Raw genomic sequence first — 19,472 nt, 5'->3', positions numbered from 1 at the left:
GACTGAAAGATTGAGGACAACTGAAAGATTGAGGACGACTGAAAGATTGAGGACGAATGAAAGATTGAGGACGACTGAAAGATTGAGGACGAAAGAAAGATTGAGGACGAATGAAAGATTGAGGACGAATGAAAGGTTGAGGACGAAAGAAAGGTTGAGGACGAATGAAAGATTGAGGACGACTGAAAGATTGAGGACGAATGAAAGATTGAGGACGAATGAAAGATTGAGGATGAAAGAAAGATTAAGGACGACTGAAAGATTGAGGACGAATGACGACTGAAAGATTGAGGACGAATGAAAGATTGAGGACGAATGAAAGATTGAGGACGACTGAAAGATTGAGGACGAATGAAAGATTGAGGATGAAAGAAAGATTGAGGACGAATGAAAGATTGAGGACGAATGAAAGATTGAGGACGAATGAAAGATTGAGGACGACTGAAAGAAAGATTGAGGACGACTGAAAGATTGAGGACGACTGAAAGATTGAGGACGAAAGAAAGATTGAGGACGAAAGAAAGATTGAGGACGAAAGAAAGATTGAGGACGAATGAAAGATTGAGGACGACTGAAAGATTGAGGATGAAAGAAAGATTGAGGACGAAAGAAAGATTGAGGACGACTGAAAGATTGAGGACGACTGAAAGGTTGAGGGCGAATGAAAGATTGAGGACGACTGAAAGATTGAGGACGAAAGAAAGATTGAGGACGAAAGAAAGATTGAGGACGAATGAAAGATTGAGGACGACTGAAAGATTGAGGACGAATGAAAGAAAGACGGTTTTCCTGTATGTGAATTTTCTACACGATTCCTGCTGATGATTTTTTAAAAATGCACGAATGCTCTTTTTATCGGAATGTCTTGTACATATTTGCTATTCTGAAGTGCTTCACAGAAAATTCTATTCTATTCTATCCTGCAATGACAATGATAATATATTTTATATAATTTATAATGCATTTATGAATGCAATCACTCGAAGTAGAATGCTGGAACATGTTTCACTGTACGTTTTGAATGCAGAAATAATATAATTCACTGGTTCTGACTCGTCTGTTTGATGTCTGTGCGTAAAACATCAACATTTCTCTGCAAAAAGCGATGAATAATGAGTGATGAAACGCACTGGCAAGTCCAGGTGAACAGGTGAAAATGCTCTTGATTGATGTTTAAGTGATTTAAGTGAATGTTCATGACTGGAGCTGAACTAATGGATGCAACTGTACATAAGCTATGTTTCCATCCACACGTTTTTATCCGAATTAAGTGATATCGAATGAAAAATGCCTTATGGAAACAGTAAAATTCGATTGAATTTCATGAATATTGACTCAAATGAAATCCGTTCGGTCTCATCGGATTTTATCTAGATCGATATACGGCTTATGCGATAAACGCTGATGGAAACGTTATTTGCCGAATAAATAATGAATTGCGATTAAGTTGTAGGTCATAAGCGGGATAATGTATAGCGAGGCGGTTGTTATAGCGAACACAAACCCTTCAGGCTAACAACCGCCTCGCTATACATTATCCCTCACATATGTCGCTATCAGCTCGCACATAAGCACTATTAGCCTACAACAACTTGTGCAATATTGATCATTTGTTGGTAGATGGCGCGATCCATTTTGTCTAGCAAAACTTTGTTCGCAAATGTTTGCTTGAATGTTGTGCGATTCAGTGCAGAAATTAATGGAAACACATTAAAATGTCTCAAATCAATTCGATATAGCAATTTGATCGCAAAACAGCGTGTGACGTCATTACACACAGGTTTTTATTCGCTTTAAAGCCGTTGGATGGAAACACACTTTCACCAGCTTTATTCGCATTAGTTTTTTTATCGAACTTCAGATAATTTGATTGACAAGTGGATGGAAACTTGGCTATAGATAAGCCTAAAACGTAATTCTGTCATATTTGTTCCCAGATATCAAAAATATGTTCTTTGCGAAACCAAACAAAATTGGAAAAATAATGACTTTGATCAAACAGGTTTAGCTCCGCCCCCTCATAACCATTGGTTGAGCCGATGTCAATCAAACGTGTAATTCTACTAGTGGTGCAGAACTGAAGCACTTCTTCACTTTTATTCAGTTCATCAGTATGAATCAGTTTATTTCTAAGTGAAAGTTTATGACAGGAGCTGAAATAATGGATGCAACTTTACACATACGTGTGTATCATTCTTCAAACATTATGGGAAATGTTACATTTGTGAACGTTCTGAAACGAAGTTGGAACAAACAAAAAAGATTCACAAATGTAGTTTTATATGAATCTCCAAACAAGCGCAGCTCATTATTTCAAATGACGTGCTCTGCAGAAATTGGATTTGTTTTATTGTATCCGTCTGATTTATGTAATGGAATATGACTCTATGGAATATGTATTCCAGACAGCAGGAAGTGATTTTCATAATCATGCTTTAGGTTTGTTAATGAGCGATCAGCGGTACATAATCTCATTTACTGGTGTGAAGGAGCAATCAACATCTCAATTATTCCCGCCTAATATCGTCAAGGATTTCCAAACGGCCCGCGGCGGGAATTAGCTCTGCCAGGAATGAGCGTTGCCGTGCCAACAACAGCGTTCTGATGGAAAGAGCGGGAGATTTCCTTCCGTTGTCCTTTATGATGTCATCATGTGCCACACGCTGGATAAGGGTCTTTTACTTTTCCACTGTTGGAAACGTCGCTAGACTGGCGTCTTCAGCCGTTGCACTCGAGTCTTATGCACGACACGACATTCTAAAAACTAAGTAGATGAGTAAAGTTTGTGAACAAACATTGATTAAAAATAACTTTGAAAAGCTTGAAGTTTTGAAGAAAATTAAAGTCATGTTACTAGCATGATTTAACACGTTGTTAGCATGTTTTAACATTATTAGCATGTTTTAGCATAATGCTAGCATGATTTAATACATTGCTAGCATGTTGTTAATATGTTAGCATGTTGCTAGTAGATTATTAACATGATTAGCATGTTGTTAGCATGAGTTAGCATGTTGCAAACATGATTTAACATGTTCCTATCATGTTTTGACATGTTAGTATGATTCAGCATGTTGCTAACATGAATTATTACGTTGCTAGCTTGATTTGGCACATTGCTAGCATGTTTTAACACACTGCTAGCATAGATTAACACATAGCTAACATGAATTAGCATGATTTAACACATTATTAGCTTTTTTAACATTTAGCATAACATGATTTAGGCTAACACATTGCTAGAATGTTTAAGCATGTTTGCTAACATGCTGTTAGAATGATTTGCATGTTAGCATTTTGCTTACATGATTAAACACATTGCTAACATGATTTAGCACGTTGTTTAAATGTTTTAGCATGATACTAGCATGATTGAACATATTGCCAACATGATTTAGCATGTTACTAAAAGGTTACTAACATGATTAACATGTTGCTAACATGATTTAATACAGTGCTAACATGTTTTAAAACACTGCTAGCATTAATTAGCACGTTGCCCTAGGATAGTCGTCAAGCTTTGCTAGTCAGACGGCTTAAATATTCTATAAGTCTTATTGTGCAAAAGTCTTCACCCCTCAAGGAAAGTCCATGGGCCTTTTCATAGTTTTGATCGTCCATTTAACGAAAATCGTACGTCGGATGAGTTAGGAAAGACCCGTCTGACGCTCTGAGTCGAGTTTATAGCTCTAGCAGGAGATAATAGAGTCTCAGAAGAAGAAAAAGAAGCAGCTCAAATAGTAGATCAGTATTTTATCTTCGTCAGAAACACGTCAACTGACTTGCATCTCACGTTTTTAATAGATATGCCCATATTTTCCTAGTTAATTACATTAAAAATGGCAACAAAAATATGACACATTGTTGAAATATACAAATGAGGCATTATCTAATAAAATATGCACTCATTTGCATCCATTTCCAAACAGAAATCTGAACATTAGATGAAGCCGCAGAGAGATCTCACTGTATACTGTGCGGTTGTGTGTTGTGATGTCATCATCGCACACATTCTCAGTGATGTCATCACACGAGTCTGCTCTGAATGATGTCATGCTGCAGCACCATGTGACGTCCACCAGGGGTCCGGCTGTGTGTGTGTGTGTGAGGGTCCGCCTCGCTCTCAGTGGAGCGGCAGTGGATTGGTGACACGGAGTGGTACGTCCCAAACAAAGGCAGTGGCACACCAAGGGCACACACACACACACACACACACACAGCTGCTGCAAACGGCCACACAGATCCTCCTTCTTTGTGTTCTCCTGCGCCGGAGACAAAGACACACAGAAGCAGAACGAATGCGAGCGGCTCCGTCTGTACAGAGACACATCATGCTTTACGGCCTCAAATCAATCTCACAATCACAGTCTTTCGACTTCAAAATTTCATGTTTAATTCAATGTGTTACTTGCCGTTTCTTTGTAATTGTTTGTGCAATTTCTGAGTGAAGATGGTTCCAAAGTAAACAACCATTTATTTCTTACTTAACATTATAAATGACCTTTTGTGCGATAGAAAACCCCCTTTTAAAACCTTTATTTTTAAAGTTGCGCTGTAGTCAATCATGCTATCCCTTAAAACTCATCTCTGATCACCAAAATGACATATTTAAATTTTTTTCCTTTTAAAAATAAATGTCTTCATGCCTTAAAATATCTTGAATGTAACTCGACACCCTCACCTCATTTAGTATGCGCGGTTCTATGAATATGCAAATGAGCCCCGCCTCCACTCACTCCCTCAGCTCAGAGATCCACTGGTTGACGATCACACGTTGATCTGATTGGTTACAAGGTCGTTTGTGACGTCAGAAACACCAGCGATTTCACACCGTGTTTCTGAGACTGTCTTTGGTATATAAATAAATAATAAAAACACCACATGTAAACACAAACTTTTATTTTGGATGCGATTAATCGTTGCCCGGCACTAATTTAAAATTTCTGATAATGTTTTTATTTTTTTTCAATTTCAAACTGTTTCTCATATGAAGCTTTCAGAGGTCGTGTCGGCCCAGATCCGGCGTGTGTGTGTGTGTGTGTGTGTGTGTTGCTGTCTGGTTATTCCTCAGGAATCCGTGAGCAAATGTTGTTTTTGCACTGAACCTTTTCTTTCTTTACCCGTCAGGCTGTGAGTTTACTCTGCGGATGACAGACAGACGAGTGTGTGACATCATCATCATCATCATCGTCATCATCATCATCATCATCATCGTCATCATCATCATCAGTCCGAGGGATTGGGATCGGAGAGGGAAACCGGGACAGACATAACATCAGTGACCCCAATCTCTCTCTCTCACACACACACACACACACTGTGTGTCTGTCCATCCGTCTCACTCAGACACATTTATGATCTCGATCTGCAGATATTGCTGTTGTGAGACTAACATGTCTAATGATTCTCTCTATCTTTCAGGATGATGGACATGTAATGTGTGTGAATCAGTAACTCAGCGTAACGTCCTGAATCAAGTTTCGGGGATTATTGTGTCAGTTTTAGAAGTGAAAATATAGTTCATAATCTAGAGCTTCTATTGATCTGATCATTTCTGCTGTTCATGAAACAAGCAAATCAGATTAACAGCAGGAGTTCATAACGTCCCAGACCACACACACTATAGTCTATACGTCTGGGTTTGTTTTGAAAGAAATTAATACTTTTATTCATCAAAGGCGCATTCAATTGATCAAAAGTGACAGTAAAGACACTTTAAAGAGTTCCCATAATGTTTGAAGAATGATACAATGTTCCATTAACATTCATATAACCAGATTCATATCTGGATGTTTTCAGAGAACATTTAGAAATAACGTTTTCATAACCGGTCAAAAACGGCTCTTCCGCAACATAACCGGCCCTAACCGAAACATTTTACATTTGCTTTTTTTAGAATTTGTTTTAGATCAGCCTCACATGCGGAGCACAACATGCTTAACCCTCTATGGTACGGTGTTGCCTCCAGGCAACATAGTCTATTTTAGCTTTTTTAAAATAAAAACTAATACAATTTTATTTGTCAATGCTCTCTAAGGGGAGGGGAACTCAAATACTAACCAATGAAAATGCAAAAGAGTGGTAACATGACCCACAGGGGTCCATTGTGTTCCCTCTTTCAGCACACGTGCACATGTCACATGGCTCCATATTTTCTCCACTGACAAGGGCATTTTTCACTAATTTCTGTCCAGATAATCAACTACAAAAAATCTTAGTCACGTTCATTGGTTAGTAAAGAAGTATTTTCAAAAACATTACATTATATATCATCAAATGTATCAGGAGTGTGGCTTGGGAGTGGTCAGCCGGGGTCGACGGGACATTTAGCCACTATAGTGGGTAATCGGGCAAATAGTGGATTCGTGGGACGGGCGTGTGGCTTGGGAGTGGTCAGCCGGGGTCGACGGGACATTTGGCCACTATAGTGGGTAATCGGGCAAATAGTGGATTCGTGGGACGGGCGTGTGGCTTGGGAGTGGTCAGCGGGGGTCGACGGGACATTTGGCCACTATAGTGGGTAATTGGACAAATAGTGGGTTTGTGGGACGGGGTCGTGGCTTGGGAACGTTCAGTGGGGTCAACGGGACATTTGGCCACTATAGTGGGTAATTGGACAAATAGTGGGTTTGTGGGACGGGGTCGTGGCTTGGGAACGTTCAGTGGGGTCAACGGGACATTTGGCCACTATAGTGGGTAATTGGACAAATAGTGGGTTTGTGGGACGGGGTCGTGGCTTGGGAACGTTCAGTGGGGTCAACGGGACATTTGGCCACTATAGTGGGTAATTGGACAAATAGTGGGTGAGTGGGACGGGGGCGTGTGGTGCCACACAGGATGAAGGCGGCGCTGCTTCTGGGATTTTCGGATTTTGGGGTGCCCCTGGGGGGGTCAGTCCCCCCTGACCTCACACGGGTCATTAGGTCGGCCTGGGAGGTCTTCCACATGTTTGATCTTGCTGTTGTTCAGGCCTGGCCTTCATATTAGGAAAAGGTTATGGTGATTGTTAATGTTTTACCCCGAAACAACACCGATTGTAATGTTTTGATATGATAACTTGATATGATGGTTTGTAGTACTTGCGTTCCACGATCGTACAATGTTGCCTGAGGGCAACAGCTGGGTAATAAATGTTACTTTTTATTAAATATGAAATGTGTAATTCATTAAAAACTTGATAAATGTGTTTGTTTAAGTGTTTAGTTAAATAAATTGATGTTTTCAATAAATCTATAATTTTTTTCTTCATGAAAATGTCAAATGTTTCAATTTGTCCATTGTGGTACAATGTTGCCCTGAGGCAACAAACTTTTAATTAATAAATAAATTTAAAAATAATGATAATGTTTATTGATATTGTTATAGTGTCCAATTTTAAGCAGGAAAAACATAACAAATATTTTTTTTCTCACTGATATCATATTGCGTACCATAGAGGGTTAAGTTCATGGCTTTGATTTGCTTGCAGTTTTAGAGTAAAACATGTTTTTGAAAATATAAAATATTGAAAATAGTATTTTGGTGCATTTTTCATAACAACACACGTAAAATTCTGTTACTTTTTTTAAGTTCACTTTTTAAAACTTTTCTCACTTCAGCAATAATCTGCCGAGTGTCGTCTCTGAGAAGAGATCAAACTTCAGTCTGTGGTTTAAAGCGTTCAAGATTCTCCACAGTTTAAGCTGGAAACTTAATTTTTTTAGGTCTCTGCTCAAAAAGTGAATAAATGGATTATAAATACAGCGTAAATATAATTTAATACCATAAAATCCCCTAAAAATACAAAATATTAAATAAAAAAACAAAATAGTACATTCATTTCATTGACAATAATAATCCGCTGGTCATGTTTGAGAGGCTTCTGGAGGATAGGCACATGTTTGTTCGGGTCTCACACAGAGCAGATCTGCCATCAGTGTTGCTCTTCTCTGAGGCTGATCTGGGATCAGTTGAGGAGTGTCTCTGAGGACATTAGTATTCTGTGTGTCGTGTGCCGCCCAGACGAGACATCTGAGGGCCACAGATAAAGAAGAAGAAGCCATTAATCCCTGCTAGATTACCACATCCGACTCTCTATCCCACAGCAACACTCGTGTGAGCCGCTCCGGTCTACATCAGCGGCCGGGTCACCGCACACGAGCCACTGGATCTGTCCCACTGCTTAATGCAGAGTTGCTGAACACACGTGTGTGTGTGTGTGTGTGTGTGTCGGATGATTTGAATTCAGACTGTCCTGTGTTTGCTGGTTGGGAAGAGACAGATGTCCAGTGATTCTGTACGACCAAGTCAGCAGAAAATACCCCCATACACACACACACACACACACACACACACACACACACACACACACACACACACACACACACACACACACACACACACACACACACACACACACACACACACACACACACACACACACACACACACACACACACACACTCACACACTCACACACCAGCTGTCAGCTGCCCCTCTTTAAAACAGCACACTGTATATTTGAATGTGTTTAGAATCTGAGCAGGAGAAACACACACACACAAACACTCATACACACACTCTCTCACTCACTCACACACACAAACACACACCTCCCATATTTCTCAAAAGCTTCTCTTAGACACCAGTGAGATTAAATGACTGAAATCTCATGCTTTCAGATGTTTCTCCTGAGAAAAAGACTTTCACCGCGTGATTAACAAGAGTATAATACTATATCTGAGCAATCACAACAAGACCGAGAGATCCAGAGTCTCGTATCAAACGCCTTCAGTTGATCTTCACCCGACCCGTTCGTCCCTCAGAGGAGCTCATGATCATGTTGGGTCGCTCTGCTGATCTTCACCGGACCCGTTCGTCCCTCAGAGGAGCTCATGATCATGTTGGGTCGCTCTGCTGATCTTCACCGGACCCGCTCGTCCCTCAGAGGAGCTCATGATCATGTTGGGTCGCTCTGCTGATCTTCACCGGACCCGTTCGTCCCTCAGAGGAGCTCTTGATCATGTTGGGTCGCTCTGCTGATCTTCACCGGACCCGTTCGTCCCTCAGAGGAGCTCTTGATCATGTTGGGTCGCTCTGCTGATCTTCACCGGACCCGCTCGTCCCTCAGAGGAGCTCATGATCATGTTGGGTCGCTCTGCTGATCTTCACCGGACCCGTTCGTCCCTCAGAGGAGCTCATGATCATGTTGGGTCGCTCTGCTGATCTTCACCGGACCCGCTCGTCCCTCAGAGGAGCTCATGATCATGTTGGGTCGCTCTGCTGATCTTCACCGGACCCGCTCGTCCCTCAGAGAAGCTCTTGATCATGTTGGGTCGCTCTGCTGATCTTCACCGGACCCGTTCGTCCCTCAGAGGAGCTCATGATCATGTTGGGTTGCTCTGCTGATCTTCACCGGACCCGCTCGTCCCTCAGAGGAGCTCTTGATCATGTTGGGTCGCTCTGCTGATCTTCACCGGACCCGCTCGTCCCTCAGAGGAGCTCTTGATCATGTTGGGTCACTCTGCTGATCTTCACCGGACCCGCTCGTCCCTCAGAGGAGCTCTTGATCATGTTGGGTCGCTCTGCTGATCTTCACCGGACCCGCTCGTCCCTCAGAGGAGCTCTTGATCATGTTGGGTCGCTCTGCTGATCTTCACCGGACCCGCTCGTCCCTCAGAGGAGCTCTTGATCATGTTGGGTCGCTCTGCTGATCTTCACCGGACCCGTTCGTCCCTCAGAGGAGCTCATGATCATGTTGGGTCGCTCTGCTGATCTTCACCGGACCCGTTCGTCCCTCAGAGGAGCTCTTGATCATGTTGGGTCGCTCTGCTGGTCTTCACCGGACCCGCTCGTCCCTCAGAGGAGCTCATGATCATGTTGGGTCGCTCTGCTGGTCTTCACCGGACCCGCTCGTCCCTCAGAGGAGCTCTTGATCATGTTGGGTCGCTCTGCTGATCTTCACCGGACCCGCTCGTCCCTCAGAGGAGCTCTTGATCATGTTGGGTCGCTCTGCTGATCTTCACCGGACCCGTTCGTCCCTCAGAGGAGCTCATGATCATGTTGGGTCGCTCTGCTGATCTTCACCGGACCCGTTCGTCCCTCAGAGGAGCTCTTGATCATGTTGGGTCGCTCTGCTGGTCTTCACCGGACCCGCTCGTCCCTCAGAGGAGCTCATGATCATGTTGGGTCGCTCTGCTGATCTTCACCGGACCCGTTCGTCCCTCAGAGGAGCTCTTGATCATGTTGGGTCGCTCTGCTGGTCTTCACCGGACCCGCTCGTCCCTCAGAGGAGCTCATGATCATGTTGGGTCGCTCTGCTGGTCTTCACCGGACCCGCTCGTCCCTCAGAGGAGCTCATGATCATGTTGGGTCGCTCTGCTGATCTTCACCGGACCCGTTCGTCCCTCAGAGGAGCTCATGATCATGTTGGGTCGCTCTGCTGATCTTCACCGGACCCGCTCGTCCCTCAGAGGAGCTCTTGATCATGTTGGGTCACTCTGCTGATCTTCACCGGACCCGCTCGTCCCTCAGAGGAGCTCTTGATCATGTTGGGTCGCTCTGCTGATCTTCACCGGACCCGCTCGTCCCTCAGAGGAGCTCTTGATCATGTTGGGTCGCTCTGCTGATCTTCACCGGACCCGCTCGTCCCTCAGAGGAGCTCTTGATCATGTTGGGTCGCTCTGCTGATCTTCACCGGACCCGTTCGTCCCTCAGAGGAGCTCATGATCATGTTGGGTCGCTCTGCTGATCTTCACCGGACCCGTTCGTCCCTCAGAGGAGCTCTTGATCATGTTGGGTCGCTCTGCTGGTCTTCACCGGACCCGCTCGTCCCTCAGAGGAGCTCATGATCATGTTGGGTCGCTCTGCTGGTCTTCACCGGACCCGCTCGTCCCTCAGAGGAGCTCTTGATCATGTTGGGTCGCTCTGCTGATCTTCACCGGACCCGCTCGTCCCTCAGAGGAGCTCTTGATCATGTTGGGTCGCTCTGCTGATCTTCACCGGACCCGTTCGTCCCTCAGAGGAGCTCATGATCATGTTGGGTCGCTCTGCTGATCTTCACCGGACCCGTTCGTCCCTCAGAGGAGCTCTTGATCATGTTGGGTCGCTCTGCTGGTCTTCACCGGACCCGCTCGTCCCTCAGAGGAGCTCATGATCATGTTGGGTCGCTCTGCTGATCTTCACCGGACCCGTTCGTCCCTCAGAGGAGCTCTTGATCATGTTGGGTCGCTCTGCTGGTCTTCACCGGACCCGCTCGTCCCTCAGAGGAGCTCATGATCATGTTGGGTCGCTCTGCTGGTCTTCACCGGACCCGCTCGTCCCTCAGAGGAGCTCATGATCATGTTGGGTCGCTCTGCTGATCTTCACCGGACCCGTTCGTCCCTCAGAGGAGCTCATGATCATGTTGGGTCGCTCTGCTGATCTTCACCGGACCCGCTCGTCCCTCAGAGGAGCTCATGATCATGTTGGGTCGCTCTGCTGATCTTCACCGGACCCGCTCGTCCCTCAGAGAAGCTCTTGATCATGTTGGGTCGCTCTGCTGGTCTTCACCGGACCCGCTCGTCCCTCAGAGGAGCTCATGATCATGTTGGGTCGCTCTGCTGGTCTTCACCGGACCCGCTCGTCCCTCAGAGGAGCTCATGATCATGTTGGGTCGCTCTGCTGATCTTCACCGGACCCGCTCGTCCCTCAGAGAAGCTCTTGATCATGTTGGGTCGCTCTGCTGATCTTCACCGGACCCGCTCGTCCCTCAGAGGAGCTCATGATCATGTTGGGTCGCTCTGCTGGTCTTCACCGGACCCGCTCGTCCCTCAGAGGAGCTCATGATCATGTTGGGTCGTTCTGCTGGTCTTCACCGGACCCGCTCGTCCCTCAGAGGAGCTCTTGATCATGTTGGGTCATTCTGCTGGTCTTCACCGGACCCGCTCGTCCCTCAGAGGAGCTCATGATCATGTTGGGTCGTTCTGCTGGTCTTCACCGGACCCGCTCGTCCCTCAGAGGAGCTCATGATCATGTTGGGTCGCTCTGCTGGTCTTCACCGGACCCGCTCGTCCCTCAGAGGAGCTCATGATCATGTTGGGTCGCTCTGCTGATCTTCACCGGACCCGCTCGTCCCTCAGAGGAGCTCATGATCATGTTGGGTCGCTCTGCTGGTCTTCACCGGACCCGTTCGTCCCTCAGAGAAGCTCATGATCATGTTGGGTCATTCTGCTGATCTTCACCGGACCCGCTCGTCCCTCAGAGAAGCTCTTGATCATGTTGGGTCGCTCTGCTGGTCTTCACCGGACCCGCTCGTCCCTCAGAGAAGCTCAGCTCTAGTGTTCAGGACAGTTGGATCATTACTCAGCGCCACATGCTCCAGTTTAGAAACATAAACAGAATCTGGGCTTCGTCCCCTACATAGGCAGCATTTCCAGCTTTCTAGACGGCTGTTTAAAAGCCATGTGACTTCGAAAAACCGAAGACAGCGTCCCATGGTTTGTAGTGACATTAGAAACCATTTTCAACTAGGATGGCTTATGATTTGAGAGAAATATTAATAATAATTAATAATTCGTTACATTTATATAGCGCTTTTCTGGGTACTTGAAGCGCTTCACATGGAAGGGGGAATCTCCTCAACCACCACCAAAATAATATACCGAAATATACTCATCTTTCATTCAATCCTGAGTATTAAAATAGGCTTTTATTAAACTGATCGTGGGGCAAAAGCAGATTCATCGGGTCGACTAATGTTTCTGTCCGTTCTTTTCTCCAGAATGTGGTTAAAACTCTTTGAAACATCAACATTGTAATGGATTTTGAGTTTTAGTGACTCTGTACCACTGGTGACACTATGAGCTAAACAGGTCAGCGGTGTTATTGTTTATTAGCTATCAAAATAAAAAAAACTTTTGTTAATTGAAATTAACTTGAAATAAAATAAAATATAAATATTATAGATCAAAAACGTAAAAAATAAGTAGCAAAAGTTTAAGTAAAATTACTAAAATGAAGTAAAAATAAATGAAAAGTAAATATAAACATTGAAAAAACAAATACTAATAAAAATAAAATGACTAAAAATAAAAAAATGAAAAAATACAAATAAAAACGTATTAAACCGATAAGTACTATAATAATATGTAGATAATAATACAACGAAAAAGTACTGTTAATGTTTTATCATTATTAAGTTTATGGCCATTTCCTTTAACCCTAAAACACACCAAAATGCAACATGTGAATAATCAATATGGAAAAGTCCTTCATATTAACGGTAAATTGAGCCCTATTTTTACAGACTACTGAAATAACACTGACACATTTACAAAATACAGTTTCATGACCTGTAAGAAATATTCATAGCTGTTTATTCTCAATTAAAGGCTCAATTAGGAAGTTATACAGTCTGTGGACTAAACTTTATTTTAATTTAATTTCAACTTTATTTCTATAGCGCTTTACACAATATAGATTGTTTCAAAGCAGCTTTACAGTGATAACAGGAAAATAATGATTCAATTCAGAGTTCAATTCCACTGTAAAGCAGCATTTTCAGCAGATAGATAGATAGATAGATAGATAGATAGATAGATAGATAGATATAGATATATAGATAGATAGATAGATAGATAGATAGATATAGAGATAGATATAGAGATAGATAGATAGATAGATATAGATAGATAGATAGATAGATAGATAGATAGATAGATATAGAGATAGATAGATAGATATAGATAGATAGATAGATATAGAGATAGATATAGAGATAGATAGATAGATAGATAGATAGATAGAGAGATAGATAGATAGATAGATAGATAGATAGATAGATATAGAGATAGATAGATAGATAGATATAGATAGATAGATAGATAGATATATAGATAGATATAGAGATAGATATAGAGATAGATAGATAGATAGATAGATAGATAGATAGATAGATAGATAGATAGATAGATAGATATATAGATAGATATAGACAGACGATAGAGATAGATATAGACAGATAGATATAGAAATAGATATAGAGATAGATATAGAGATAGATAGATAGACAGACGGACAGTGTCTGAAACGCTTCGTTTGAAGATTCAGTCTCTCTAAGCTCCGCCTCTCTGAGAGCTGCTCTGCTCTGATTAGTCAGAAACTAAACGCTCATTATCATATCTGAATCTCAGCTCTTGATCACAGTGATACGAACAGTAACGATGGCGTGGGTTTTAATTTATTTTATTTTAGTTTCAGTTCAGAATTGATTCTTTTGGGAGAAAATAACTAAATAATCTTGTTTTCCCTTTCAAATTAAACATTATTTTTCTGACCCCATTGGCAGACATTTGTTCTTGTTTTAAGGATGAATTCACTTAATTTTTATTATTTTTTTATAAAACAAAACTTATCTTCAGTCATTTAGCTTCTTATCCAGTAAATGTATCTTGATTTCAGAATGTTTAGTGCTGGAAAACGAGACGGAGGAAGAACATTTCTTCTTCTAGTGAAATTTCTTCTTCTTTGGGTGTACAGTAGTACATATGAAAGCGCTATATAAATGCCTCATTCATTCATCCAAGACTGACTGGTGAACAGCATTCACTGTATCTTAACGTCTGCACACCATCATATTTCACAACAATCTCATCCTCAAAACATGGAGAAAGAGGAAGAAAAATCCATTCCGCCGGGAGAAACGCGATACGTCGTTACAAAGGGAATATCACAGTGGTTTCCCATTGGCTGTGGCGTCCTCTGGCCTAGAGCCGCTCTGAATGATCGCGCGTCTGCTTTGACAGGCCGGAGATAAGACAGTGCCCTCAGGTATTAGATGTCATTCCTTTTCGGCGGGAAAAAGCAGTTAGAGCCGTTCTGCCTGTGAATAGAGAATCTCAGCACAACAAAGCTTTCTGTTCTCATTAAGTCTGAGGAAAGAGCCGAGCACAATAGCGGAGACGCGCGCGTGTAATCCTCGGCTCAATCGCACACCGCCGCGGAATTTCAATTGTCCTTAATAACTGAAGTTCACTATGAAGGGCACAAGCGCAGTGAGCGTTCGTCGGATCTAGCGGATGATCTTGATGCGATGCGTTCTGAGATTATGATTGATGCATGTGAAGCAACCTCAGGATTTGAACAACCTAAAGGGATAGTTCACGCAAAAATGAAAATTAGCCCATGATTTACTCTCTCTCTAACCATCCTAGGTGTACATGACTTTCTTATTTCAGACGAATACAATCAAAGTAATATAAAAAAATGTCCTGGCTCTTGCAAGCTTTAAAATGCCAGTGATCGGCTGTATATTTTTTGAAGTCCATCAAAGTGCATCTATCCATCATAAAAGTGCATCTATCCATCATAGAAGTGCATCTATCCATCATAAAAGTGCATCTATCCATCATAAAAGTGCATCTGTCCATCATAAAAGTGCATCTGTCCATCATAAAAGTGCATCTATCCATCATAAAAGTGCATCTATCCATCATAAAAGTGCATCTGTCCATCATAAAAGTGCATCTGTCCATCATAAAAGTGCATCTCTCCATCATAAAAGTGCATCTGTCCATCATAAAAGTGCATCTATCCATCATAAAAGTGCATCTATCCATCATAAAAGTGCATCTGTCCATCATAAAAGTGCATCTGTCCATCATAAAAGTGCATCTATCCATCATAAAAGTGCATCTGTCCATCATAAAAGTGCATCTATCCATCATAAAAGTGCATCTGTCCATCATAAAAGTGCATCTGTCCATCATAAAAGTGCATCTCTCCATCATAAAAGTGCATCTGTCCATCATAAAAGTGCATCTGTCCATCATAAAAGTGCATCTATCCATCATAAAAGTGCATCTGTCCATCATAAAAGTGCATCTATCCATCATAAAAGTGCATCTGTCCATCATAAAAGTGCATCTATCCATCATAAAAGTGCATCTGTCCATCATAAAAGTGCATCTATCCATCATAAAAGTGCATCTGTCCATCATAAAAGTGCATCTGTCCATCATAAAAGTGCATCTCTCCATCATAAAAGTGCATCTGTCCATCATAAAAGTGCATCTATCCATCATAAAAGTGCATCTATCCATCATAAAAGTGCATCTATCCATCATAAAAGTGCATCAGTCCATCATAAAAGTGCATCTATCCATCATAAAAGTGCATCTGTCCATCATAAAAGTTCATCTATCCATCATAAAATTGCATCTATCCATCATAAAAGTGCATCTGTCCATCATAAAAGTGCATCTATCCATGATAAAAGTGCATCTATCCATCATAAAAGTGCATCTGTCCATCATAAAAGTGCATCTATCCATCACAAAAGTGCATCTATCCATCATAAAAGTTTATCAGTCCATCGTAAAAGTGCATCTGTCCATCATAAAAGTGCATCTGTCCATCATAAAAGTGCATCTATCCATCATAAAAGTGCATCTATCCATCATAAAAGTTTATCAGTCCATCATAAAAGTGCATCTATCCATCATAAAAGTGCATCTGTCCATCATAAAAGTGCATCTATCCATCATAAAAGTGCATCCATCCATCATAAAAGTGCATCTGTCCATCATAAAAGTGCATCTATTCATCATAAAAGTGCATCTATCCATCATAAAAGTGCATCTGTCCATCATAAAAGTGCATCTATCCATCATAAAAGTGCATCTATCCATCATAAAAGTGCATCAGTCCATCATAAAAGTGCATCTATCCATCATAAAAGTGCATCTGTCCATCATAAAAGTGCATCTGTCCATCATAAAAGTGCATCTATCCATCATAAAAGTGCATCTATCCATCATCAAAGTGCATCTATCCATCATAAAAGTGCATCTGTCCATCATAAAAGTGCATCTATCCATCATAAAAGTGCATCTGTCCATCATAAAAGTGCATCTATCCATCATAAAAGTGCATCTGTCCATCATAAAAGTGCATCTGTCCATCATAAAAGTGCATCTATCCATCATAAAAGTGCATCTATCCATCATAATAGTGCATCTATCCATGATAAAAGTGCATCTGTCCATCATAAAAGTGCATCTGTCCATCATAAAAGTGGATCTATCCATCATAAAAGTGCATCTGTCCATCATAAAAGTGCATCTGTCCATCATAAAAGTGCATCTATCCATCATAAAAGTGCATCTATCCATCATAAAAGTGCATCTATCCATCATAAAAGTGCATCTATCCATCATAAAAGTGCATCTATCCATCATAAAAGTGCATCTATCCATCATAAAAGTGCATCTATCCATCATAAAAGTGCATCTATCCATCATAAAAGTGCATCTATCCATCTATCCGCCCAATTCTTCTGCCAGGATACTTTTATTTATCAAAATATCTCAGCATTTACTGAAGCGTCCAGCTCTCACTCACTATTATAAGTTTGGTCTAAAACGCTGCTCTCATGTTTTACCGTGAGTATTTTCTGTCACACTGTATGTGCAGGACTGTGATATGAAGAGCAAAGTAACATATTTTATCAACGGTGTGAAAGTGAATCGCACATAACAGGCACAATACCGGTATAAACATGAATATCTATTGGTACAATATGATTAAGTGAAAATTATCTGCCAACGGGGTCAGAAAAATAGTCTTGTTTCTGTTTGAATTAAGATTATTTTTCTTCCCCCATTGTTTTAAGCAAAAACTCACTTAATTTGGATTAATTCCCCCGGAAAACAAGACATAAAATCTTATGGTATTTTATTCATCTAGTAAATGCATCTTGATGTAAGTTGACTTTTGATATTTGGACTGAAAACAAGACAAAAATACTAAGTAAGAAAAGCATTTTTGCTTTCAAAAAGCTTCGTTTTCATGAATAAAAACGCCGTCTCCGTGTGAAAGGAAGGCCGAAACGGAGAGAAAAAGATGTGTTTTCGAACGAAAGCGTATGAGCGTGGACAAGGCCTCAGAAGGCATCAGCTGCTGTTTTTGTCTGGAGAACCCTTTGAATGCTGTGTGTGTGTGTGTGTGTGAGCACTGGGTGTAGTGAAGCGTGTCTCTGAGAAGAAGCCGCTGTGTTTCTCCTCCTCATGTTCTGGTCCTGCGCTGGGAAAATCCATTTAGCTTCTGCTTTGAGATGCTGTCGTGAGTCAGCGCTTTCCCTCAGGATGAATCATTCATCACGGCCTTCTCGCGCGAAAGAGGTCGATCAGATTCTAATGGCAAACCCTTTGCTGACAGTGTGTGTGTGTGTGTGTGTGTGTGAGGGACAGGAGCTGGAAGAACGGGAAGTGTGTATGAAGCCTGAAAGCTGGATGGAAGATAGGACCGCTGAAGGAAGAGGTGGAAACACAGATGTCCTTGAGCTGAAGGTTTTCTGGAGTGTCATGTGTGTTGTTCCTCTAGGATGTGTGTTTTCAGGAAGAGCTCTCGTCTATTTACAGTGTGTTCACGGCCTCCGTGTTGAGGAGACAGTGCTTTAACAATAGATCTTCTGAAGTATGAAATTGCTGCTAGTGATGTGCCGAAACCTCTATCACTGAGTGTTAAAGTTGAGTGCACCATTTGTATTTCACCAGAAAACTGTTGAAAAATCTCACAGACACACATTTACAGTCCAGAAGATCACTGAGCCTTTTCATACCAGACAGAAAGAACCGCATAGCAACAGCCTAAAACACTCAGAACACCCTAGCAACCACATAAAAACAGCCTAAAACACTCAGAACACGTAACAACCGCATAGAAACAGCCTAAAACACTCAGAACACCCTAGCAACCGCATAGCAACAGCCTAAAACACTCAGAACACCGTAACAACCGCATAGAAACAGCCTAAAACACTCAGAACACCCCAGCAACCGCATAGCAACAGCTTAAAACACTCAAAACACCTTAACAACTACATAGAAACAGCCCAAAACACTCAGAACACCCTAGCAACTACATAGAAACACCCCAAAACACTCAGAACACCATAATAACTGCATAGAAACAGCCTTAAACACTCAGAACACCCTAGCAACTTCATAGAAACAGCCTAAAACACTCAGAACACCCCAGCAACCGCATAAAAACAGCCTAAAACACTCAGAACACCCCAGCAACCGCATAGCAACAGCTTAAAACACTCATAACACCATAACAACTACATAGAAACAGCTTAAAACACTCAGAACACCCTAGCAACCGCATAGCAACAGCCTAAAACACTCATAACACCGTAACAACCGCATAGCAACAGCCTAAAACACTCAGAACACCCTAGCAACCGCATAGCAACAGCCTAAAACACTCATAACACCATAGCAACTGCATAGAAACAGCCTTAAACACCCATAACACCATAGAAACTGCATAGCAACAGCCTAGAACACACAGAACACCCTAACAACTGCATAGAAATCACTTAAAACACTCAGAACACCATGGAAACAGCATAGAAACAGCATATAACACCCAAAACACCACATAAACTGCATAGCAACAGAGAGTTTTACAAGCACAAGTGATGTTTTCTTTATAAATGTAAAAATGTG

The sequence above is a fragment of the Rhinichthys klamathensis genome, unplaced genomic scaffold (assembly GCF_029890125.1).
Source record: "Rhinichthys klamathensis goyatoka isolate OS25496 unplaced genomic scaffold, OSU_Roscu_1.1 h1tg000113l_1, whole genome shotgun sequence".
In the NCBI taxonomy this organism is placed as follows: Eukaryota; Metazoa; Chordata; class Actinopteri; order Cypriniformes; family Leuciscidae; genus Rhinichthys; species Rhinichthys klamathensis.
Note: the sequence above shows the minus strand (reverse complement) of the source record.